A 25,437-nucleotide genomic window follows, 5' to 3' on the forward strand; every position below is an offset into this window, starting at 1 on the left:
CCGGTCTGTGCATTATGTGGATATGGAATATGCCTATGTGCGAGGCCTTGGCACAGGCTCAAATTAATGATACACTTGCAGTTTTGTTTCTCGTTTCCACTTAATTGAATTACAAACGAGCGGATTACCATCCCGAGACTCCCGGGTATTCATCATGTGCCAGCTCTGGGCCGCAATGAGGCACGACGACAACCCCACTGAAGTAGTTGCATGTGGCCTCCGCCGAGGCGTCCTAGTTGCACTCCAGGGGTGACTTCGCTGGGTTCAAGGATGACTGAGGGTCGGAAGGTCAAAGGAACTGCCGGGAAGCATGTACTGTTAAGTCATGTGGAGATTATATCAGAGTAAACTATATGCCAGGGGTTTTAGGGGTTCTAAAAATTCCAAATTTGTGTAGTCTCATATATAGTGTACAAAAATGCTGTTGATGTAGCTTACTTGTTATAGCTGCAATATTGAATTGTCATATCTATCCCCTTAAAATACGCATCTGAGCCCAAAAAACCAGCTATGAAAATCACTATTCACCCAGTCAAGCTGAGGCAGACTACAACACGTTTTCAATTTTTCACATCAGCTTTTCCAGCACTCCGCCAGCAAAAGAAATTGTATCTTGCAGTCAAATAGTAGTGAGTGTCTGGGGAATGGGAAAAGGACCACTGGCTAAGGACCTTCGTTAGCTGTCAAGTTCGCTTGTGCAACGTTTTGCAGTTCTTAATGAGTTGCGAAAGTCAGCAAATTGTCTTGGTACATCCACCTAACGATGCCTGGATGGATCCCCCACCTGTCATCCGTATATCTGGATTCAACTGGTGGAGGTACAGAAACCAGTTCTCGGCCTGTGGTCACATACACACCTGCAAAGGAGGAGAGACATATACAGAATTAGTAAGTTATGCGATGGTGCAAATTAAGATGAATGTCATAATTTCAATAAAAATGAAATCTATTTTCGAAGACGACGAAACGACCCAAGTAGAAACCAGTTATTGACCGCAACTCGCCGGATTGTCTCACCAACTTGACTCAACGCGCCCACACAGCTACCAAAAACGAAAGAGCCAACATTGATTCAGACCCCAATTCGCAATCGGGCCCAGAGACACCGATTTTAGATGGCTTGCTGAATTGCGATCTCTTGAGTTTTGACACTTTCTACGTTGCATTTTCTTGGCCATTCTTTGTTTGGCTAACTGCTGGCAGCCCGTGTGAAACCAAAACCCAAAATAAATATCGAAAAGGAAAGCGCTCACTAGGCGAATTCGCCAAAGTTCATGTTTCGAACCATTTAACTTTTGTTTTCGGCTTTGCGCCCCTCGAAAGCAGAAAAACAACCACAGACGCGTAGGCCGATTCCGTGGGCCGGCAGGGTTGGAGGGGGCGTGGCAGCAGTCGTATATAACTATACACTATATGTTTATATGTATATGCCCTGTGTGTCTGCTGGCGGCTTGCTTTGATATTAAATCGTCCGTCCAACAACAACCACAATCCCGGCATGAGGAATGGCCAAAAAAGCGGGCGAGCGTGCGAGCCACTCGTTTATTTTCTTTTCGAGAAAATTATGTCAGAGGGAAGGCGAATTTTTTCGCCATAGAATATAAAAGAAATTCAAAAAAGAAAAATAAATAAAAAGGCCACAGAAATTGCCAAATGAAATGCCAAGAAAATCGACAAAAATGCTGCCAATGGATGCGGAAGTAAATTGTAGAAAATGTTTAACCCCCGAGTTGATTGGAACGAAAGTAATAAGTCGAGATAAATTCTAGTTGTGCAGAAATTCCCAATGCAGACAATACATTTACCATAAAATGTATTATATTTTTAAGGCACTCGAGAAAACTTAGAAAATTTATAGTTTCGTTTACTTTTTATAATGATTGCTTTAGTTGTGGCCAAATTTTGCAAAGAATCCAACGCTTGTTTCATTTTTTATGAGTACTAAAATTGTGATGAATGAATACCTGTTTTTATATAATTATCTGGGAACTGTCTCGGTCGCAAAACAATAAATTAAAGTCTTCGCAACAAAGTTTTGGACTCTGGCTAATAACTGAGACATATTTAAAACGTGTCAACCGGACAGATGGCCAAAATAAATAGTTTCCCCAAAAGAGTGTTCCATTCATTCATTGTTGTTTGTCTTAAGAACTTGGAGAGGCTGTCACATAATAAACGTCAAGGGAAGCAATTTATTTGCTAATTATACATTTCATTTGCCATGCGAACATAGGAAAAATCATTAAAGTCGAGCACGAACAAAGCCCGAATGTTCGCAGCGATGCGGTCTAAAAAATGGAAAAACTAAATTTGAATATTCATAGGCCTGGTGTTGTTGGTCACTCGATTTGGATTGGATTGGTTTGGTATTTTGGATCGTTTGCCTCGGAAAGTCAAAGTCGTGATATATCAGAGCACCCTGACCTCTGCGCCGTCCCGCTGCTCTGTTTTTTAATTTTATTTATTTATTTATTTGTTTTTTAACGGCGAATAGTCGTGCCCATGTCCCCTGTCCATGTCCAAAACTCATTTGCATGTTACAAGTGTATACAATTAAAAAATGCTAGGAATACCAACAACTATTGGCGCACAGGCTGATTAATATTCATTTTTGGCTACGTCAGAGGCGTCTGAAGTCGGCTGGGTGTGGTGGCCCCTTCAATTATTAATGTCAATTACGCATTGTTAAACACTGAAAGGCATTTAGGCCACAAATGGCCCGGTGGCTTATTACTATTTGCAGCCATAGGTGAACCTTGTAGACAGGCCTTATTATTATTGTATCTTAATCTGCGGCTCAATGAAAGCACACACACACACAATGCGGCCAATTTGTATTCATTAGCTGGCCCCGCACCGCAGCCTGTAATTTAAAAACGTTAAAAATTTAATGAGGCGTTAATAATACGGTTTTTGTTTTACTTTTAGCCCGGCTCACCCACCACAATCCCCCTGCTCGTGCCCCTGCTCCTGCCCCTGCCCCTGCTCCTGCCCCTGCTCCTGCTCCTCCATGAGCTCTTGTGGTGTCCATGGTGTCCCAGTCGACGTCTACGGGGTCTGTCTTTAATTTTCTTGTCGCAGTCGTTGTCGCCGACATTGTCATTGCTTTTTACTGCAAATGAGTGCCGCGGTCCGTGTTAGTTCCTTTGCACTACCAGCGATGCACTGAGCGAAATGAGCTCCTCAGAAGCCAAAAAACTAATAGAAATGTGGCTTGAACTACGAGGAATAATGGAAAGTACCTCTGATATGAATGTGTTTGCAGTTAAGACAGAAGTGATGTGTACAAACTCAAGATCACCACTAACATTATTTAACTTTACATATTTATTAAGATAAATTTTGATAAGTGTTCATAAAAGTTCAAGGCGAATTAGTCATTCGTTCAATACACGCGTTTCCTACAAACTTTTAGCACAAGTCTTGTGTTTTAGGCGCGAAACCTAATATACTAATCGGGTTTTTTCGCCGTGGACGCCGTGATGTCCCTGTCCCAGACGGTGCCACAGGTATCCGTGAGTGTGTCTCCCCCATCGTCATCATCATCGGCACCCAGCCCCAAACGAAGGGGGATGTGTGGCAGGGTGTCAGGGAATGTGTGGCACTGGGGGCATGTGGCAGGGTTGCAGGGTAGCAGGGCAGCCGGCGTTCTGTTGCGGTTGGCGCGCTGGGAACCTAATTGACTTGCAAGTGACTAATTGTGCATGAGTTCGACATGGCAGCGGTGGAGAGGTAGGGATCCACCTTATAGCGATGTGCTCGATGTCGATGGCGACAAGCAGACGGTGCGTGTAATATGAGCTATGCCAAGAAGAGCGCTGCAAATGAAGTTGTTGAGTGCCGGCTGTTATTGTTATTATTCGTATTGTTGGTGTGGATGGATGCCTTGGCCTTTGTTGCTTGTCAGCTGCTAATGCCGTTGTTGGTAGTGGGGCGTGCCGCCTAAGCAGCTTTAAAAGGATGATGATGACAGGGCACAGACGGCGGACAAAACAGCCGCAACTAAACTTGGCCAACACAACCTGGTCGGTTGGTTGGCTGCTCGATCGGCCGGTCACAGGCCATAAATTGGCAGACGAAACGGTCGGAAACTTAAAGCTGATTGCGATTTATCTTAGGCATTGGCTTGAATGCACGTTCGTCTACTTAAACGAGTTTCACGTGATTTATAGATGTTTGTCTAATTTGAACGTAATTTAAGTCATTTCACTGGAGATATAATGAGCCATACCAAATGGAAAGTAAAAATCCATAAAAACATAAGTTAATTGATATGTAGTTAACAATTTATTTATAGAATATTTATCAAATTTAATAACATTTTTGGCGACGTTATTGCCGTCGGTCAATTAATTGAAGACAAGTCGAACTTCTATGCCTGCCACTTATTTCTCGCCGTGTATGGCGGTGACTTGCGTTTGACATTTTGCATCACGACCATTTTTGGGCAGGCAGCAAAGCCAAAAACCCGCAGAAAAAAAAGTTGGATGACAATTTCTCAGTTTTGCAATCTCAGAATTAGCCAACAAAAGCAAACAGAAACCGCAGCAAACTGACATTTACGATTGTGATTTTCAGCAGCCTTTGTGCAAAAAACACGAGTGTGTTGAGTGAAAAACCCGAAAGTAGCTTGGCCAACTTTATGCCAAATGGATTTCGGGCAATTGCATTTTCCTTTTTTGTTGTCATTGATATGTCCAATAAATTGTCACGAAATCGGCGCCGACATTGCCATGTGTCATATGTGTCCTTATACTCGCATATGCCCACATCGTACTTGCAGTTTTGGTTTTTATTTTTATTTGTATTTATTTGACTGGCGGCCTGAGTGACGCAACGTGGGATCACAGTTCACTGGCTGAATTAACTAAAATTAACTAATTGCTGTTAATAAACTGCCAAAGGCGAACGGCGGCACCGCAAGCAATAATACATTTAATTAAGTGAATTAAAGTTAATTAAAATCTTGGCAGAGCAAGATGCCCGAAAATAAGAAGAGCAAGAACCAAAGGAAGATCTGCGGTTTGGGAACTAAGGAACTTAAAGATACGAAGCTTGGCTCATTTTGAGATCAATCAATTAGCGTTCGAAAACTTTGCCTAACTTCATTAGAGAAGACTTATACCTTTAGGTGAAAGAACTCATCAATCTTTAGGTTTTCTTGCGATTACTACATAACTGCTGCATTAAAGCCCCGTAAGGGCTTGAAAAACTTGTGCAATTAACTTTTATAAGCATAAACAATAAGCTGCAAATTTACGGCATTTCAGCAAGGTCTGCGAAAAACAAAGGTGCAAAGCAAACCCTGGCGCAAAAGTCGCAGATAAGGCAAAAACTTGAAGAGTATTTATGTAAGGGGAATAATTACGATAAGCGATAATGTTATATATTTTACTACGTCTCGAGTTAAATGCAAGCTGACAGTCGGCTGTCAAAAAAGGCGGAAAAAGTCAAAATTATAATAAAACTCCGCCTGGAATCGAATGTTGTGACTGCTGTCTATGCCCCGAAGCCTTTTGGCAGTTAGGCAAATGAGTTGACTTTGCGGGGCCAGAAAAAACCCCGTTTATTTAAATTAACACCGCGTTGGCCCCTCACGCATTTTTCCCAATTTGGCTTTTGGATGGAGAGTCTTGTAATTAGCCCGCCTCAAATTGGCCCGGCGGTTAAATATGCATTAATTAAGTGTTAAACGCCGCGACCCGGGAAAGTTTGTTCAGCTGCCCCAGCCGAGCGGCAGCGGCAATAAATACACACATAAATAAATAAATAAGCTAATGAAGCTGCCAACTGGAGACTTTATGGCAGCAACTTTCTATTGCACTTTTGTCGCACGGCGGGTGGAATTTTTTAGTACAAGCTATTTGAAAGCAATTACGTGCACCCCGTTCGCCAAACACACCCACACCCACGCTCGAATAATGTCATAAAAATGCATCAATCACATGGGGCATGTGGCTCGCTGGCCGTTCGTTGGTCAGTCATTAAATGGGCTTAAAGCCAGCCATGAGTTGGCCATAGACGCGATGTTCGGATTTCATTTTCAGCAAATCCGGCAGACGCATTATATTTAATTGCTTTGGCTGATGTCACTTGGCCAACTGCGAAACGGGACAATTGTAATAACTGGCTGGGATTGCAGCTAGCTGATGCTGCTGCTCTTGCTGCGGAAAAGTTGCAGCTTTGATGTAGATACTTTAATTGCTGTCGTCGAATTGTCTGGTGCTAGTAATTCCCCTATATTTTAAATAAAGCTAATTATTTTTAGACATTCAAAGACTAGCAACTGCACTCGTAAACAACAAATTTTTATTCGCACAGAAGTTGTAGCAAGGTGTAGACTGTGTTGTGTTATATTATCAAGAACACAAGTATGTACATTTTACGTTTGTTATCAAAAGCAGAAACGCATATCTTTATTGCAGCCCACAATCTAATCACTGTTTTTATTAAACTGACATTGAACTTGAAAGTTGCAAATTACGTGAATGAAGTGCCAATTCGGGTGTTCCCCTAAACATTTCCAAGAAAACTGAAACCTAAAGAGTTTGCAGTGGGCTATCAAGAATATTGTTCGATTGGGCGATTGAGAGTCTTCTCAGCCAAGCGATTGTGTAAATAGTTCTTTATCAACACTGTGAACGCGTTTGATTAGACAGTTCAAAGCTGCTCGTGTACAAATCCAGATGCCCAGATTCAGTCACTTTTTAAGTTTTTTTTCAAGAATAGTACATACCTTTTTTTCAATTATCGCTGCAATTTGATTTGGGCGTTTGTAGCGTGTTGGCTCAACAATTAGCACAGCACTCGATTGCCAATGGCCAACAGTGTGCCGTTCCGATATGTAGTGTATAATGAATTCTGGCGGCTTGTGTCGATTTTCAATTGCATCATCAAAAAGCACGTGTATGCATATAAAATAAACATATAAAACCGAAAACACCAGAGCGGCAGGGGCAGAAAAGCGAAGTAAATGCAAACTAAAACGCATTCAATTTAGAGACAAAAGGCCATGGAAAAGACTATTTTCAAAATCGCATTTGTGTGAAAATTGCCACAAAAAAAAAAGGCAAAGAGGAGACTACAATTGCATTTGGCTCTATTTTTTTCTCTGAATATTTTTTTGGTGTGGCATATAGAAAAGCGATTTTCACAGCCAAATGCACAAATGAAAATTAAAATGCAAACTGCTGACTGAGACGGCGACACAGACACACACACACATACAGAGATGCGGCCTGACTCATCGGCAGTGGCAATACTAAAATTGCAGCAGTTGCAGCGACTTGCAGCGAGTTGCTGCAGTTGCAGCAGTTGCTGCAGTTGGCAGCCAAGCGAGCGACAATGACGACCGGCGACAGTCTGTGCTGAAAGTCTGCGCCCGTTAATTTGGCAACTGCAAAAACGTGTCTGTGCTCCCCGATGCCACGTTTTTTGCCCATTTATCTGCTACCCATTGTCAGTGGGAACTTAAGCTTAAATTTATGCCAGAAGTTTCCCTCACACAGAAAAATGCTTTACGATGACGTACAAGTATTTTCATATTCATCTTGCCCTCAGACGTCTTAATATTTTGCCTTTTTCATTATCTTTTTTATAATTTGCAAGCCATTTTTATTTGACAACTCTGGCTGTGGGTGCAGTATTTTGAGTATATATGCAAGTTTGTCGATCTGCAAGCTAGTAATAAATAAAATTCAATTCGCTACTAATATAGTAAAGTTACTTTTTTATTACCGCTGCTAGCCGTGCACTTCGTTTTGAATTTCAAAGTTCCCCGTTTGCCTAATCACTTGTGCAATTGGACTGTGCATTTTTCAATTTTCCTCTTGAGTTTTCATATACGTTTCAATACCAGATATGGCACTCAAATAAATAAGTAAACAGAACGAGCTGGTTTGAGATTGCCCTGCTGCCATCCAATTGAACGCAATGGAGCGCTGCGCGTTGAAAGTTGCCAACAGTTGTCAACATTTAATTTTTTCAGTTGATATTTTATTTCTCCTTTGATTTCCCACTCTGGTGCACTCGGTCACAGGGTCTTTGACACTTGGGAGCTGGGGCAATTAAGCGGCTAGGGCACCCGAAAATATCCCCATGCCCCATCCGAATACCCGACCATCTACCATCCGGATTGCATTGCATAAGCGGTGGGGTTTGGCTCTGCTCTCTTTGCTTTGGGCCGCAAATATTTGCCAGCTAAATTTAGCAGCGCGCCAAAAAAAAAAAACATAAAAAAGGCAACAGACGAAGCGTTTCAAATATACATTGCCTATTTTACCAAATTTCGGCTCTCTTTATATTTTTTAATGCTGTAAAGATTGGGTGCCAACATGCACATATTCAAATACCGTACAGTTCGGTCAATATTTATATATAGCTTATATTTATTACAACAATATTTTCTTGTTTTTGTTGCATACCGCGGTATTTTTCGTCAATTTTATTGCTCAAATATTTGTTTAATAAATCAGCAAAGGGAAATATTTCGAAATTTTTGAAGAAACACACACGCACGATGCTCACAATAAATAAAAAAATATGAGAAATTTGGGTTTGGGGAGCAGGCGGAATGCATTTCTTTGGAGATTTATGTGTGCCCCAGAATTAATTAATATTTATTTATAGTTGGCTTTGTGGCCCGAAGAAAGAGCTCTCTGTGGCGACACTTTGCAATCGATCCATTACCATAGATATTTATTTCAGATACGGCGAGCTCCACACTTTATTTAATGAGTTGTTGATGGAAAAGCCCCAGGGGGATTTCTGGCATGCAACTGCTTGATGTATTTTACGAGCTGAATACTAAATACTTGGCTCTGATTTTGTGTGGTTTCGTTGAAAGTTGAGGGCAAGGCAAATTCTTTCCGCAATATTTGAGTTGAAAATTACACTTTTTGCGATAAGCTAGTGTCCCAAAAGGACGTGATTGTACCCCTAAAGGCTGTATATTTCACAGTTTTAAAGAAATTAAATAATAATGCTAAGTTTTGGCTCCGTTTTTAGTTTGTTCTAATACACATAATACGTCAGCTATAATGAGGCTGATTTGCACAGGATAAATTCGCAAGAGGAGGAGCCACAGCATCAGCAGAAAAAAAGACAGAGAATAAAACTTAATTAATTAGTGTCAAAATGGCGCAAGCCGTAGCCGGATTTGGGTATTCCTGGTGCTAATGGACCTGAGCTTGGATCTCCGGAAGAGGGCAGGTCAGTCTCCTGATGCTCCTGCTCTCCTGATGCTCCTGCTCCCGCTTCAGCTCCTGCTTTTGGTTTTCCTTCGATGCTGTCAGTGGGCAAATTAATGGAATCAGCGACGCTATTAGCCAACTACGGCTGCTGCCCTCGGCGTGGCCATAACGGCAATTTATCTTTTAGCCCGAATTATCGATCGCATTTCATATGAGCGACAGGCTGGGGCAGCGCTTGAAATTTAACTTTGCTCTGCACACTTTGCCGCGTTTCGTTCGGTTCCCTTTTTGTTGACTGGGTCTGGGTCTGGGCTCCCTCCCAAAAACTTAATGGTTTATCTATGTTTGCCATTAGGTAACTGTCAGTTCCGCAGCAACAAGGGTAGCAGTAGTACACACACAAACGCAAGCAGCGAACGGCTTCGATACCGAGCCGACTGTTAACTTGGCTTATTGAGTTGTACGGCCCGAGTCGCGACCTTTTTATCGCCGGCCAAGTATCTGCAAGTCGCAGTTCGTAAGTCGCAAGACGGGCGGGTCTCGAGTAATTTCCTAGTGCCAGTTTCTGGTAATGAAAAAGGGGAGCGCCAGGAAAACGGACGGCAACAAGAAACACAATTTTTGGCACGCGAAACTTGCGCTTATTCAATTTTCAAACATCGCCCCCTGCCAGCCAACATGGCGTATGAGCGCTTCCGCTTTGCTTCACTTCCGCTGCGCCGCACAAAAAGTCCGAGCCCCGTCTGTCTATCCTGCGTGCACACGGAGAAAATGCATGCAGTTGCCAAACTATCTTCATTTTGTTGAGTCTTGCTCGAAGTCGGCGATCTGAATTGACCTTCAGATACATTTTTAATGAAAAGGAATCAAACTATTGATCGAGGCAGTTAAAATTAAAGGAGAACGTGGGATATATTAGTATTTTCGTTTATTTGAGCAGCAGTTTTTGCCCAGTGATTAGTTTGCAAACTTAAAACGAACATGAACAAAGCGCGCCGCGGCAATCATTCATAGTGGCATTTAGGCGGCATTGTTGTTGCGTCGGCAGGGTGGACAGGAATTAAGGGTGGCCCAAAATCTAGGGGCTGTTTGCTCCTGCGGACAAAATCCTTATTGTGTGTGTGGGCTTTTTTGCATGCGACGTCAAAGCTGGCGTCTGCAAACTTTTTGGCTGTTTACCCTCGTACACTGAGCGACAGGGCCCACCTGATTCTCCCCCCGCGCCGAGTTTGTTAATTAAGATGAATGCGTTGCGCGTTTAACGGCTTAAATGGAACGGAAGTTTCGGGCTCTGTGGGAGCTCTGTCTGCCAGGGCTGCTCCACCACCCCCCCCCCCCTACTTGGCTTTCTTGCAGTGTATTTATTGAATGGGTTGGCCATTCTCATATGACAAAAAGGCAGAAGAAAAAGGGAAAAAAACTGGGAGAGTTCAAGGAAGCGACAGACCCCCTGCGGCCAACTAAAACATCCCATCCGTTTGCATAATCTTTAATATTCAAATGCGGGTTGAGTCAGGCGAAAAGGAAATACTGCTTTACGACCATTATATAAATAAGAAATCTGACATAATGTCGGGACGACAGTGTGAATGATAAGTGATGTTTGTCACGAAGGATTATAAAGGGAAATGTTTCACTTTAATGTGTAGTCTTCCCGAGGAAGTATTTTCCCGCACATTTGCCATTTGCCATTTGCCAGCCTGTCACGAAGGATAATAAGCCAAAAGGTTTGGCTTGAGAGGTAAAGTCAGTTTTATCTGTTGTTAAATGGACAATTTGCCAAAATTCTCAGCATATTTCGCAGCACAAGCCCATAAAAACGAAGCTAACAATAAATCAAACGAGTTTCGCACTGTCTAAAAACTAACCAGTATTACTTTTTTGTGCAAATTAAGCAACGGGTGGATGTATTTATTAGCTAAAGAACTTTTGAACTGCTTGTTGTAACTGGACTGCCTGCAATTACCAAACATCCTGATTCAGTTTGTAAAAGCCAATAAAAATCTCAAAAAACGGACATGAGGCTATAGTTGACGTTCCGCAATTTTCATTAATCGATATGACAACTGTTCCCTTTTCGGGCCTTAAAGCGGACCACCCTATCGCCGGTAAGCCCATAGTTAAATAATCTTTGTTGCGTGCCAGATTTATGCAGGCACGCAATCGGAGTGACTTGTTCGTGTTGCGTGTTTGCAGTTAATGCGACCATAATTTAATATTTCTGTGTGCAAAATGTTACAATGCCCTCGACTCGCCCGTCTCTCGACTGTAACAAGTTGTGCGGCCGTTGTGGATCATAATCAACCCTCCGTCTGGGGCAGATTCCTCGTTTTGAGGGATGGTTCCGTGGTCCGTGGCAGCAACTTGTGTTGCAATTGTCTCGCATTTGACTGATGAGTTTCAACACCGCCATTGGAAGGGCGGGGGGATTGGATTCCAAATGGAAGTTGCTTGGGGGACAGCGAGCGGGGCAATCAACAACCCTCTTCAGAAATTAAGTTGTGTCGAAATCGATGCCGCTGCGAGGGGAGGTTGAACCGAACCGAACCAAGCCGAAACGTCGACGCCAACCGCATGTCAATCATAATTAAAACTTTTCCCCTCGAGAGGGAGTAGTCAGGTTGAGTCTGCTGAGCTGTGAGCTGTGAGCTGTAAGCTGGCTTCGGGCTTTGGACTTTGGGCTTATCTTATCGCACGCTTGATTGCTTTTCACGGCCCCCAGACAAACCGACGGGGAGTTTGTGCACCATGCCATATCATTCCACGCTACTATATCTGTATGTAGCATCTGCAGTTGGTCAGCCAACCAGTCATTCATGCAACTCCAGCCGTCCATTCATTCAGTTCCATCCATCCGCAGGGAGTATCGGACATTTGCTGCCAAATATGGCAGACACCGAAGTCTGGTCTGCGCCTCATTATCAATTTTCCATGCTGCAGGCCAACCGAGAAGTGCTGCTAATTTAGCTAGCATATAGCTGAAAATCGTCCACTAAGAACATTTTCCATTTAAGAATAGTGAGTTTGAAAAACTACTTCTAAGGATAAAGCATATAACTTTTGAGGGTGATAAGAATATAAGCTTAGCTGCTAGCCGCTTTAAATTTAAGATGAATTAGTCTATGATCTGAGTTATGTATTTGCAATACCATAAAACGGTATTTACACGAAATCTTTGTTCCTAGCTATTTCCATCAGCGCTGCCACGAGGAATGTGCGTTCAGTCGGTCGTGCAACATTCGTCTGTCAGCGGCAGGCCAAAAGATAAAGAAGAAGCTGGAAAACTAAACGCAAAAATCCTACAGTTCCCCCCCTGCTGCTTCTCCAAACTGCTCCTTGAACCCCTGCCAAGTGAGTTTCCTTCCTCGTAGCCGCTGCCGTCAATGTGTCTGCAACAATTGTTGCCATCATTTGTTGTCAAGCAGCAGAATCCGCTGTCTGTAGCCCAGTCTTTCTATCTGTATCTGTATCTGTATCTGTATCTGTATCTGTATCTGTCCCCGTTTGCCGTTTAAAGACTTGGCTGGCAATTGCTGTGATTTCCTTGCTAACGCTGCTGCTACTCCTTTTTTATCTTTTTTTTTTCCCTGTTGCCGCTGAAAGTTGTTGTTTGGGGCATTAGGACATCAAGCAGGCAACAAACAGCTCGCACCACTTGCACTTATTTGTTGCGTGTCTGGCAAGCCAAACTGCTGGTGCCAACTTCGCAGATACTTATACTTATGTGTACTCAACCAGATACAAACTACAAATGCGGTGATATACGAGTATGTAGCGGTGTTTTACCTGCAAAGAAAGAAAAGAAAGTAGACACAGATTTAGTCAATGATTTGAAGGGGATTTTTGTATAATAAAGATATAAATGATTATATACTCTAAAAAAATTGTTAATAAATACAAAAATCTATATTTGTGGAGATACAAGACATTTGCTTTTACTTCAATTTTTTTTTCCTAGCATAAGAATTTATCAAATTTTCAATATAACCGAATCGAGTGCATTTCTTTTCACATCAACTTCCCCTATTTATTTACAACATAACCGCTCGTTTTTATATCCCTCCGACAGCCATAAAATACTTTGAAATGTTTAGCGCGATTTGTTTGAATTCAGATTTAATTATGTGGCAACAACGGCCCAAACAACAGGAGCACAGCTGAAATAGTGGATGTATTTGACTGACATCGTGACGGGGAAGGCGATCTGATGGAAACAGATTTGTTTATACAACTTGCAACTTGTGCGTGAAGGAAGATTTTCCCCATTTTCCCCCATCGACCTCCAGAGGTAACTTGTTTGTTTGCTTGTGTGTCAAAGTTCAACATGCGGCGGCGTCTATTTTTAGTGCAGTTTATTGAGTGAAAATGTTTGGAAAATGCACTGTTGCACCTCCGTTTAACTCTTCGGCGTCTCGCCTGCATGGCGGCAATTAAAAGCCATTTACCAGCTGGACATGGCCAATAAGGGGCGATAAAGGGGAGGAAAGCGGAGCAAAGGAGGCGCTTTCGTGTGGAGGTGGGGTCAGAGTTCATGCCTGGCCAAGTGGAAGTGGCTGCTATTCACTCACCGACTGACTGACTGAGTTCATGTGCACATGACACTTGCCTTGAATAAAATATGAGGAGCCACAGCAACCCCGCTGTTGATGATGCGCCGTGTCGAAAGACAAATAACGCATCGTCAAGTGGTTGGCTCCACCATGGCACCACCACCACCACCGCCGCACTGCACCACATTGCACCACCACACGCACTGCAGTTTGTCAGGCGACGAGACCACGGGTCGTGCCACATGGCAGCTGACACAGTTTGCTAATTCTTTTCCAGCAGAGTTGTCGGCGTAATATACAAAAAAGCTAAATCATTTTCTTTTGAGAAATTTTAAAAAGTTTAGAACACTTTAATCTGTAACCGAAATGTAGTATTGATAAAGTAATATTGGAAGAGGATAACTCAGTGCTGTTAGACTAATATGTGCAACGAATTGTACCCCCTTTTTATAGATCGGTATAAATCTATTCCTAAATTCCAAGTATACTTCTTAGTTTTTAGCTAGAAAGCAGCCGCTTTGGAAACAATGTCTGCGTTCGGTGGCAGCGCGTTGACATGCAACCAGAAATGGGGTGGCAAGCGTGAAAAGTTCTTGACAAAAAGCAATGTACAATTTTGAAAATGTTGGGGGGCTGCATCCGGAAAGGATGGATTGGATGGCTGATAGCCACTTACCAGATGCCCTGCACAGATTCCGGATTTACAGAGCGGCTTATTGGAAAAGTTTGGGGCGGGGGTAACTGTCTCTGACAGCCGAAAAACCCAGCGGTTTTGGAGTGCATGGCCAAAAGTTATTAATCATTTTATTTTGCTTTCTATTCGACAGATGGAAACTTTCAGTGGCCGTCACTCGATTGAATGCGCCCATTTTGAGGGGCTGTAAGCCAAGTGGAAATGTAAGTCTGGGCAAAAGGTTGAGGAAGGTACTAAGCCCTAGTAATGCAGAGTATATAGCCATTACTGTATGCCCAACATTTTACAGCCAGGCAGTACATACACATATATAAGCCGCATAAGATGCCATGCTCACACTCATTGAGTGGCGCATTAGACTTATGGATGATGATGCACCAGTCGCTCCTTAATGCCAGCACCCAGTTGCCCCGTCAAAAATTTGTTCAGCATTTTCAGGCTCTTTTAAATCAGAGCAATTTGTATGCATTAAATGCACGGGACAGGCAGCCAGCTAGCTAGCTGCCTCGTCTGGATTTACGTAATGCCCGCCCACATGGACGGAATTACAGACAAGTATCCAGACAGCCCCCAGGTCCCCACTTAGCGCCCCATACTTGGCCTTCTCCATGCGGATGGATGGATGTATATGTACTTAGCCCGGGGTTTATGCTCATCCCCGGACTGTCGAGGTCGCAGCTCTTGTACAGTTGTCGCGATTTACTTGACATTTGTCGAGCCCACAAGGGGTTGAATATGTCATATGTACATGCATATGTGTCCACCCACTGGGATCCCAAGCGGAGCGGAAGCTCCAATCGAGGGACGCCCAGCCACAGAGGTCAAAGTCAAGAGCGAAAATGTTGATGATTCTATTTTCAGATCTTTGGGTTGTCTCGCTTTTTGCCTATGACAATTATTAATCAACTACCAACTGGGCGATAAATAACAATGAACAGTGCTGCACTTGCAACCCATTTGGTGGCAATGAGGAAGTTGCTACTTGAGACTACTTCCCTGGTATTTGTCATCTGAATGGGTGTCAAGTGCAGCGAATTCGGTGACTGGCGAGTGCGATCACCAGAAGCCATTTCACCGCAACCAGTGAAAAACAATAAATTCGCCCAGTCAACTTCATAATTAACAGCACCCGAAGGCAGCAGAGATGTTTTAAAGCCAACCGGCTATTGGGGGTCAGACAATAAGTGCTACAATAACAGCAGTAACAGCAATAACAGCAATGACAACGGGAACAACAGGAACACTTACACCACTAACAACAAAAAAACATCAACATAAAGTCAACAAAAACAGGAACAACAGTAACAGGAACAGCAACAGCAACAGAAACAACCAGGCATTGTTCGACTTTTGTTTTATTGCAAACATTCATCGCCATTTGCGTTTTTGCCATAAAAGTTGCTCGTGTTTTGCGGATTGCTGATGTTGCTTTTGCCGTTGAGCAGCGATAAAATCTCTGAAATAAATGCCAAAGAATGGCGTGCCGCCAAGGCAGACACTTGAATACCCTATACCTTATATACACAAAATCAAGACTTTTTGAAGGTCATTGAAAATCCAAAAAGGCATCAGTGCACCTAAAATGGTTCGCATACAAGCCAACTAATTTAATATTTTAGGTATACTACAAGGCAATATTCCTTATACTACATCTATATACAAGGTGTTTGCATCTCAGAAGCACCTAATTGAAGCACCTAATGTTTTTAATAACCTTTTCTTGCTTAAAATAAACTTAATGTTGTTTCTTTTAGTTTAGCTCTTCTTAAAATATGATGGAAAATTTAAGTGCCTAAATTCGTAGCTCTGCTAGATTGTATTCTGCACAAAAGTACCTTCATGTTGCCCCTCATGTCAACACTTCCTCGTTGATCCTGCTCCCTGCTCCATCTTGGAGTTAATTTATCCTGCGCCCACAACAAAAGCAAGCACAGCTTGTTAAACATGTAAGGGCAACACCGATAAAGCCACCAAACCCGGAGCTATATACACGTACATATATATACGTGTTTGAATGTATGTCTGGATTGTATCCCCAACCTTAGTCAGCAATTTGAAGCGATTCCATGACGACCCCAATGGTCTCGTTTACAAATTAAGCACTTCCAAATGGGCAGCAAATTAATTTTTATTGCGCACAGAGTTATGTAAATTATGGCCAGCAGTTCCCGGGCTTGGTGGCAGTAATGTTGGCCTCTTGTTTTCCTTATACACTAAACATCTGGAGAAATGCAAAAACTTTGGCCCGAATTCAGTGGGAGTCTCTTCATCGAAATTGTCAAAGTTTAGCCAGCTGCGAAATTGACTGGGAAATGGCGGTGGGCAGAGGCGAGGATGTCACAGGACTACCGCAGACTAAATGCCAGTTATTTAGTGCAGAGCTTTAACCGATATCAGCGGCACTGTTAGCCGCAGCAGTCGCATCATCAGCGCCAACCGGAAACGGAAGTGGCCAACACTTGCCGGCGTCAGTTTCCTACTGTGTGCGCATGTGTTTGTGCATCTGCGATTATTCTGGGGGCTGTCTGCGTGTCTGTGGGACTTAAATTATGTTGCCAGCTTAACGTGGCTAAGATAAGCGCGGCCCGCTTTGATTTTCCCCGCAGCTTCTAGCCAAGTCATTAGCCGGGAATTATGTGTATGTAATTGCAATCATCAGCTGAAAGCAATGTATGTGGTTTAGCTGAACCAAGTTTATGGCTGAAAGCTAGCATGTGTTATTTAATTAACTAACTATTGAGTGTGGCAATTTCACTTGATAATTTATAGAACACCCATGAGTGTATTGTGAGTAATTTTAGCAGCTGCATAAATAAAAAAGTACAATTAATTTTATGATTCAGATAGCCTTTTTTCTGAGTCATGGTTCCATTGAGAAGTTCCTTGTCATTTGCAAACAATCCAATGCTATCTTCATTTATTTTTCTGATGCACATCCTCTTAGCATTCACAAAAACCTCTTTCAGAGCAACTCCAACCATATTTCACCGTGCTGAATATTACAGTTTAGGTGGTACTATACTTTCCGTCCCCATTCCGACGACATTTCCATCTCCTTTCGTGACGTGTGTCGCGTCCTTTTGTGCATGTGGCCGACTTATCATTTATTTATGTGCTTTATTATTATTGTTGCCATTGTTTTTGTGCCATTGGAACAGAGATCCGGAGAGGAGGAGCAACTCAGATGATTTTCTGTCTGGCTTGCAAATTGAAGTGGCTCCCGGAGCGCAAAAAGTGGGTGGAATGCGAATGTTGGGCTGGCTGACATTTCGGGATTACGAGTGCGCTGCTTAAAGTGTCACTGCTGCCATTGGGCATGCTCTTTGTTTAATAAATTATTTATGGGGCAGGCTGAGGGGCAGGTGTATTATTTCGCTCCAACTGGCAACACGTGGCAATGGCCTTTGATGGACCGAAAGGAGAGAGACCCAGGAAGTTTGCATAAGCAAGAGAAGGACACTTAAAACCGAAACGCTACCAAGCCAAAAAAGTGTATTATTGTGGTTGTCTTCTATTTTTGCACTTTTCCTCTTGACTCAATGACACCCCAGCAATGAAAATGGCTCATTAGTATGAATAAATAAATTACCGTCGATTTTCGAATCCATCGGCAATCGCGCAACATCAATCAACCGGTCGATAAAATAAAAAATGTATTTGCCATAATCAATCAAAGAATATAAATTGGCAATGCAAAGAGTCCATGAATGCCAAGAGGTCAGAATGTTTCTGTTCCGCTCCCCTGACCCCTTCGTTCTCCCCACACCCCGTGCTAATTGGCAGTGCGAGGCGGTGGGTGTCCCTGGAACCCATGAACCACCCCACCACCCCTCCACCCACAGCCCCACCAGCTGCGTGGAATCTGCATTCAATTAACGCCGGAAACGCGCACCACAAGGAAAAGGGGAAAAGTCGCTGATAAGGACATGGTCATTCAGGAGGAAAAGAGACGTGTAATAAATGTTCAACATTCTCGTGCTGCTTTAATTAATACAATTAAATGTCGAGTGTGAATAATTGAAATTGCACGAGATGATGATGGAGAATCCCATAAAAGAATTACGCATCGCAGTGGATATTCGAGCTTACTTGTGTTTGTCCATGTATACAAGAATGCGAGGGAATATAAACAAATGAACGATGGAGATGTTTGCTTGGATCAGCTGACAACACATCCCCATTGCATTAAAAACACAATAAATAAATTTATGTTGATGCTCAAATTTCAATCGATTCGATAACTGAATCAAGGTTAAGTGCTATTTGAGATGTGCTCGGATCTTAAGTTGAATTTTCGCAATAGGCTTTTAAGTCGGTAAATAAAACCACATACTACAACGGACTTCGGTAGCCCTTTCAATGGAAATTAAATTTTATTTACCAATCCTTGCAGTTATAAGTTCTGCAACTGCATTCAGGAAGTTCCTAATTCCCTAAGTGCTCTTCCCCGGCCATTTCAGATGTTTTGCGAATTTCCAAGAAGCTTAAGCAAAGTTGTAAACGATGGCAAGTCAGAGTACTTCAACTTACTAGAACAACCCGCAACAAGAGCAGCAACACGAACCTGCCAAAGAAAACTTACGCGTTCTGAACTCCATTGTTGTTGCCCTTGTGGATTGCTGGGTGGTTGGGTGGCTGGGTGGTTGGGTGGTCCACTGGATTTGGTGGGGCTTTTGTGGGCGTGGCCGAGACACTAATTGCCGCCTGGTTACCTGGACTCAGTGCAGCCAGTTCCGGTGATTAAGAATGTAAACCGAAACCAAAACCAACTAGCCAACCTCCGGAGCTACGTGACACGAACAGCGGGACAGGATAGCGCAGAGTATCTGCACAGTCACCTGTTGAGCTTCAGATACATCCGTGTATATGCACGTAATTAAGTATCCCAACTGCTGCAGTCATATTTCATCACGAAATCCTGCTTAGTGTTTTTTTTTTTCAATTAAAAGCTGTAAATTTTAAATGACGCGACAGCCTCGCCTGTGCAGCAATGGAGCAATGGAGGCCGTGGGAAATGTTGGGCAAACAGGGCCGAGGAAAGTATATAGAATCAGGAGCAGTTGGAAATTAATAAAGAGTATGCAATTTTAAACAGGCCAGGCCGAAAATGATGCTCGAGCACCGGCTGACCTGCAAGGCAATGAACCCCGAACTAAGGTCATCGTGCACCTAGAGTTCCATTCCACGTGAGGTTCGGCTGGCCGGAAAATCTATTATGCAGCGGGCAAGTGGGCTTGGGGTTTTTGTTTGCAAGTGCAAGCGCATTATGCAAAAGTTGTTCCCTTGTTGTATTATATTCCATTTTCCGTGCTATTTTTTCCGTGCGGGTTTTTCACATTTTTATACCCGTTACTCGTAGAGTAAAAGGCTATACTAGATTCGTTGAAAAGTATGTAACAGGCAGAAGGAAGAGTTTCCGATATATTCTTGATCAGGATCAAAAGCCGAGTCAAACTGGGCCTTTCCGTCTACAATTCTGCATTCAAATTTTTAAATTTATTTTTTTTAATATTTTTGTAGTTTTTCTGATGATATTGTAGAAATTCAAAAATGTCCAAAGACTGAAGTTCTAAAGTCCATAACTCAACTTATCCTAATCGGATTTTGAAGTGGCATACCTCTAAATGTTTCTGGCGCAATTCTCTAAAAAACTGCATTCAAATTTAGAAATGTATTTTTTTTTAATATTTTTGTAATTTTTTTGATGTTATGATGTAGAAATTCAAAAAAATGAAGAAATGCCCTAAGGCTGAAGTTCTAAAGTCCATAACTCAACTTATCCTAATCGGATTTTGAAGTGGCATACCTCTAAATGTTTCTGGCGCAATTCTCTAAAAAACTGCATTCAAATTTAGAAATTTATTTTTTTAAAGTTTTTTTGTAATTTTTTTGATGCGATGATGTAGAAATTCAAGAAAATTAAGAAATGTCCCAAAGCTGAAGTTCTAAACACCATAACTCAACTAATTTTAATCGGATTTTGAAGTGGCATACTTCTAAATGTTTCTGGAGCAATTCTCTACAAAACTGCATTCAAATTTAGAAATTTATTTTTTTTTAATATTTTTGCAATTTTTTAGATGTTATGTTGTAGAAACTCAAAAATATTAAGAAATGTTCCAAGGCTGAAGTTCTAAACACCATAACTCAACTAATTTTAATCGAATTTTGAAGTGGCATACCTCTAAATGTTTCTGGCATAATTCTCTAAAAATCTGCATTCAAAATTGGAAATGAATTTTTTCTAAATTTTTTTGTTATTTTTTCTGATGTAGAAATTCAAAAAAATTAAAAAAGTCACAAGGCCAAAATGCATAAGTCCATAACTAAAACTATCTTAATCGTATTTTTTCACGCAATTTCTATTGATATTCCATTGATATGTCGCTTGCACTTTGACTAGCCGAGTAACGGGTATCTGATAGTCGGGGAACTCAACTATATTTTGTATTTTTTTGGGGCCAGCGTGTAAGGGGCTCCGGCTCTTGATGGCGGCTCATGTGGCATAACTGGGTCGTGAGCTCCGGGGAAGCCAAGCTTCCAGCGTGAAAATTGCAATCAATTTTATTATGCTTCCCGGTTGCAGCGCTCTCCTCAGTTTCAGATACGTATAGATATGTATGTATGTATAGCTGCACAATTGGGCAAATCAGGCAGAACGGCAGGATGCACGGCAGCCATCGCCATATACTGTGTGTTCATAGATGGGAATCGCGATAGTTGGCGGAAGAACGGAGACCCCGAGCGGGTTTCCTGTTTAACACGTGAGCGGAGGGGCAGACAGGTGGAGTGAACGGATGCCACGCCGATGGGGCTTTGAACGGCATTATCCTGAAGCAGGCCAATTGGCTGCCAGGAGGATTGGATCCAGAGCTCTAACTTAATCTGGTGCTTAGGTTACAGCAAATTAAAGTTAAGGCAAGTCGAACTAAATCACTGATTGAGTGGGGAAAAGGAAGTGGGGCCAAAAGGTAGCATGAAGCAAAATAAGGTCGAATAGTGTGACCATGGTAAGCAGTAGGGGTAAATTAATGTTTTGTGTAGGTTAATTAAGCAAAAGGTTAAGGTTAGATGCATACAACGGATATAAGAGCGTTCAGTGCTGCTTTTCATTGAACAAAGTAAATATCTTTTAGCTTGATCTCTTTAAGCTGAAAAGCATTAAGTTTTGTAACATAGAAGTTGAATAAAAGACAATGTTATTAAACGAATATTTGAAAGACAAAGTTGAGGCGCCACCCAAAGATTATTATCAACCTTTGTTTAGAATAAATGGCAAAACTAGTTTCCGCTATAAGAATAGCTATAGATTTTTGATATTTATGAGGGCAATAACTGGCATTCAAGTGTATTCAAAGCCCAAACCGAAAGGCTTTTGAGTGGAGCTCTCTGTTGTTTCCACCAGCTTTAAAGGCTCACTCTCTAATGGAACTCTAATGCTGCCCAAATATTTCAATTAATACTCAGTCAGCAAACCACATTCATTTTGATCCCAATTAACTATCGCTTTGTTGGCAATTGTTACGTCGACACGAAGCCCTTATCAATGACTCCCGCGTTTGCACGCAAAACCCTCGACACAAGTACAAACAATAAGTACAACCGAACGCATTATCAAAACAATAAACAATTGATGGTATTTTGCCGGCGTTAACAACAACCACAACCATCTTCGAGGCATAAAAATCAATAAAGCACAAGCGCACAGAACGCAGTACGCAATTGCACGAAAGGAAACTGAAACAACTGAAACGCAAAGCAAACAACGCAAACAGCAACAAACTGCTGGCAAATAAATAAAAATTGCTTTATTTATTAAGCATTAAACAATAAATGGGATTATTTTTACCATCGCCGCATAGAAATGTTTGCTGGAGCAGGGCGCACAATGGGTCCAAATGGAGTTGGAATCGGGTTGATGAGGTGGAAGGAGCGGACCCAACAATCCGGAGTAGTACCCAACCCAACCCAAACGAATCCGGAGACCTCCGGAGTGCGAGAATAATAACAAATTCAAACACAGAAGCGGGACGATGAAGAGCTACCAAGATAAATAAATGCAAATCATTTTTGTTCCTCTGTTTCTTATTGTTCCATCTAGATGGAGACTGCGCACCCAGTGCATTTGGTGTGTGTGGGGTGTATTGGGTTCTACTAAAAGTGGGAACTTGATTGATAATAAATTAGTTATTGCAATTGCAGTTTCATTCTCTGACGTTGCCTTAATTGAAAGGGCTTGAAAATATTTCAATATAACAACTATTTTTCAATTTATTGATTTACCAAACTTAAATTAGGGAAACGAGTGGCAAGCAGGGTACTTCAACGCCTACCCCTTGTAATAGCCATCCCCACTTGTCTCTGCAGTGGAGTGTTTAGCCTCTCTAGGATTGGGGGATTGAAAAGGGCATTGGGAATAACGTTACAAGGGTGGCGATTTGGCCAAGACAATCCAGACTTGGCAGTTGGGGCCAACACCTAAGTTTGGGCAATTCAACTCATTTAAATGGAACGTTTCGGTGCATGGTCTTCTATTTTGCAAGCTGTTGTTGTTGTTCATGCCGCATTTGATTTCGGCAAATTTGTAACTGCCACTTTGCATTACCTTTTTTGTGCCAGCGTCCGACGGTCCGACCTTTGTACAAAAAAGGTAGCAAAAGTTTTGCAAGTGACAAATAGATTTAAATTCGAAAATACTCTCCTTTTTGCAGCCGGCGCTGTTTTGTTTCTGCCGCCGAGTGGAAGTTTGTGTTATGCAAAGCTCTATTGACAGCGGTCGTAAATCTTTGTAAAAGTGCTCGGGAACCCATGTCATGGGGGAAAAGCCATGGAGGGTCGAGATGGGTATGGCTTGGGCGTGAAAATGTGTGTACGAACATGGGAAAATCAGTTTTCAAGTTGGGGTTAACTCCGCCAACCAGCAAACTAAACCCCTTTTCAAACAGCCAACTGAGTGAATTTATCGGCTAATGGAAAAGTGAGCCGACTAGAAAGAAAGTCACTGGGAACCATATACAATATAGATTGAAAGAAGCGTGATAACTATAAATACCGAGGACTTGGACTTGGTAACCAAACAAATTTACTGATTATTTCCGTAATCAATATGCGCATGCCAAATGCTATTATCTAGCGATGTGACTCGCTAATTACCTGGTAAGATGGCAAAGTAAATATTCTTAGATAAAACACTGGCCATATCTTTGCGATTAAATGGCATGTACTTAAGTTATTCCTAGAACACCCTACTCGGTAATCGCGTACTATTAGCGCTCTATTTGTAGGGAGAAGTGATCTCATTTGGGCTTCCACTGCCTGCATTAAAATCTGTTTACATTGACTGGGCCCGGCTATAAAGGTTTATGTATGTGTATATGTATATAATTCGCTGGCCATCATTCGTGGGACTCGTATTGCGGCATTTCCAGGGAAATCAAAATCACCGGGGGCAATTACGAGGCACAAATGTTCACAGCTCCAGGGAAGCTGACGGATTGCATTTACAAATTAGCATTCTAATGAGCGGAGTGGCAGTGGCAGTGGCAATGGCATGGTGCATGGTGCATGGCAATTATGGCGCCCACTGTTCATCCCTTTGTCTATTCGCAACTGGGCCAGAATTCGTTGGAAAACCAAAAGTCAGCAGTACTTGGCCTTTGCGTGTTTTGGCCAATTGAAATGGGGCTGCACTGCAGCACTGCAGTTGAGGGCCGCTTATGAATGGAAGACAGCGACAACTAGGCCGCATCCAGTTGCAGGCGCCCCCTTTTCCGCTTCCTGACCACGCTCATGGTGTCAGCTTCAGAAGTTTTCGGTTTTTTTCGGGGGGATGGGCGTTGGAGCGCTGGGGGGAATTGAAACCAAAAACCGGTTACTGTGCGTTGAAAAATTCTCAACTTTTGTTTCACATACACAAAACGGAGTTTATCTTTCGGTTCTGCTGGGGTCCTCGAGCTGCCTGTCTCTCTCCCTCCGACGGCTTTGTTGTTTATCAAAATTCTTTGAAATGCACTCACACACACACACACACCGCTGCTTTGTCCCGCTCTTGCACACAAAATTAAATTTTTTCCTTTGGTTTCTTTTTAATTTTTATATGGCTCTTTGGCCGATTCTGTGGCATTTTCTTCCTGCTCTTTTTTCTTGCACGCTCCACTGAACCTCGAACCAAGGAGTGCCCTTACGTGTTGTTCTTTCCGTTTGCACCCAGTGTTTCTGGCCATTGCAAGGGGTATATTGCTCCTAAGTCGCGTAAGAACTCTTTGAATTTGATCATCCGAAAAAACATACAAATCAGTACATGAAAAGATACCTGAAGTAGGCAACGATTTTGCTCGTGTTAATTTGGTACCTACACATCTAAGAAGTTCTGCTAACCACACATAGGGTAGCGCCGAGTCGTTTCCCGCAGCCTAGACTTCCTACTTGTTTGCCTGCTGCTGTTGGCTAGTAGTTTCGGTTTGTTTAGGAGCGGGGTCGGTTCTTTTAAACGCAGCACACCGAGAATCGACTCCCAGTCGGAGTTTGAGCTCGAGTTTGAGTTTTAGTTTGTGCTGGGACCCGGGCTGAACAGAACATGCATGTAAAAATGCAACGTAACTTGGCCAGGGGACAGTGGAGTGGGCTGGAACCAGAGTTCCCAGTTCCCCGTTCCCAACTTACCAGTTACCGACCATGTGCTGCGGTTGATGACTTGCATCGGGCCCAGAGACTGACTGACTCTGGGACTGGCTCTCTGGCTCTCTGGCTTTCTGGCAGTCCGACTTTGACTTTGGCACTGGTTAGACTGGCTGGCTGGGAATTTGTCGGGGTGGGGGAGTTTCAGCAGTTTCCAGGACAGTCGAACTGGGATCGGTGGAGTGGCATTGTGGCCTCTACTGATTCAGTCTGCCTTGGCTTTTGACTCCTCGTCCAAGAGCAGGCGGTTTCCTCTGATGTTTGGTTACTTCATAGCCTGTTGCAAAATTAGTGTGATCACAGCCAACAGATAACTCATGCCGCA

At 42.6% G+C, this 25,437-nt stretch overlaps 1 protein-coding gene across 1 annotated transcript in view; it reads right to left on the reverse strand.

Annotated features, from left to right (window-relative positions):
* LOC6545518 (division abnormally delayed protein) overlaps positions 1–25,437 on the reverse strand; it is a 63,934-nt gene that overhangs the window by 27,141 nt on the left and 11,356 nt on the right. The gene's annotated exons all lie outside the window — the stretch shown is intronic.

This window comes from Drosophila erecta, unplaced genomic scaffold, assembly GCF_003286155.1.
Source record: "Drosophila erecta strain 14021-0224.00,06,07 unplaced genomic scaffold, DereRS2 tig00000021-arrow-pilon, whole genome shotgun sequence".
Taxonomy (NCBI): Eukaryota; Metazoa; Arthropoda; class Insecta; order Diptera; family Drosophilidae; genus Drosophila; species Drosophila erecta.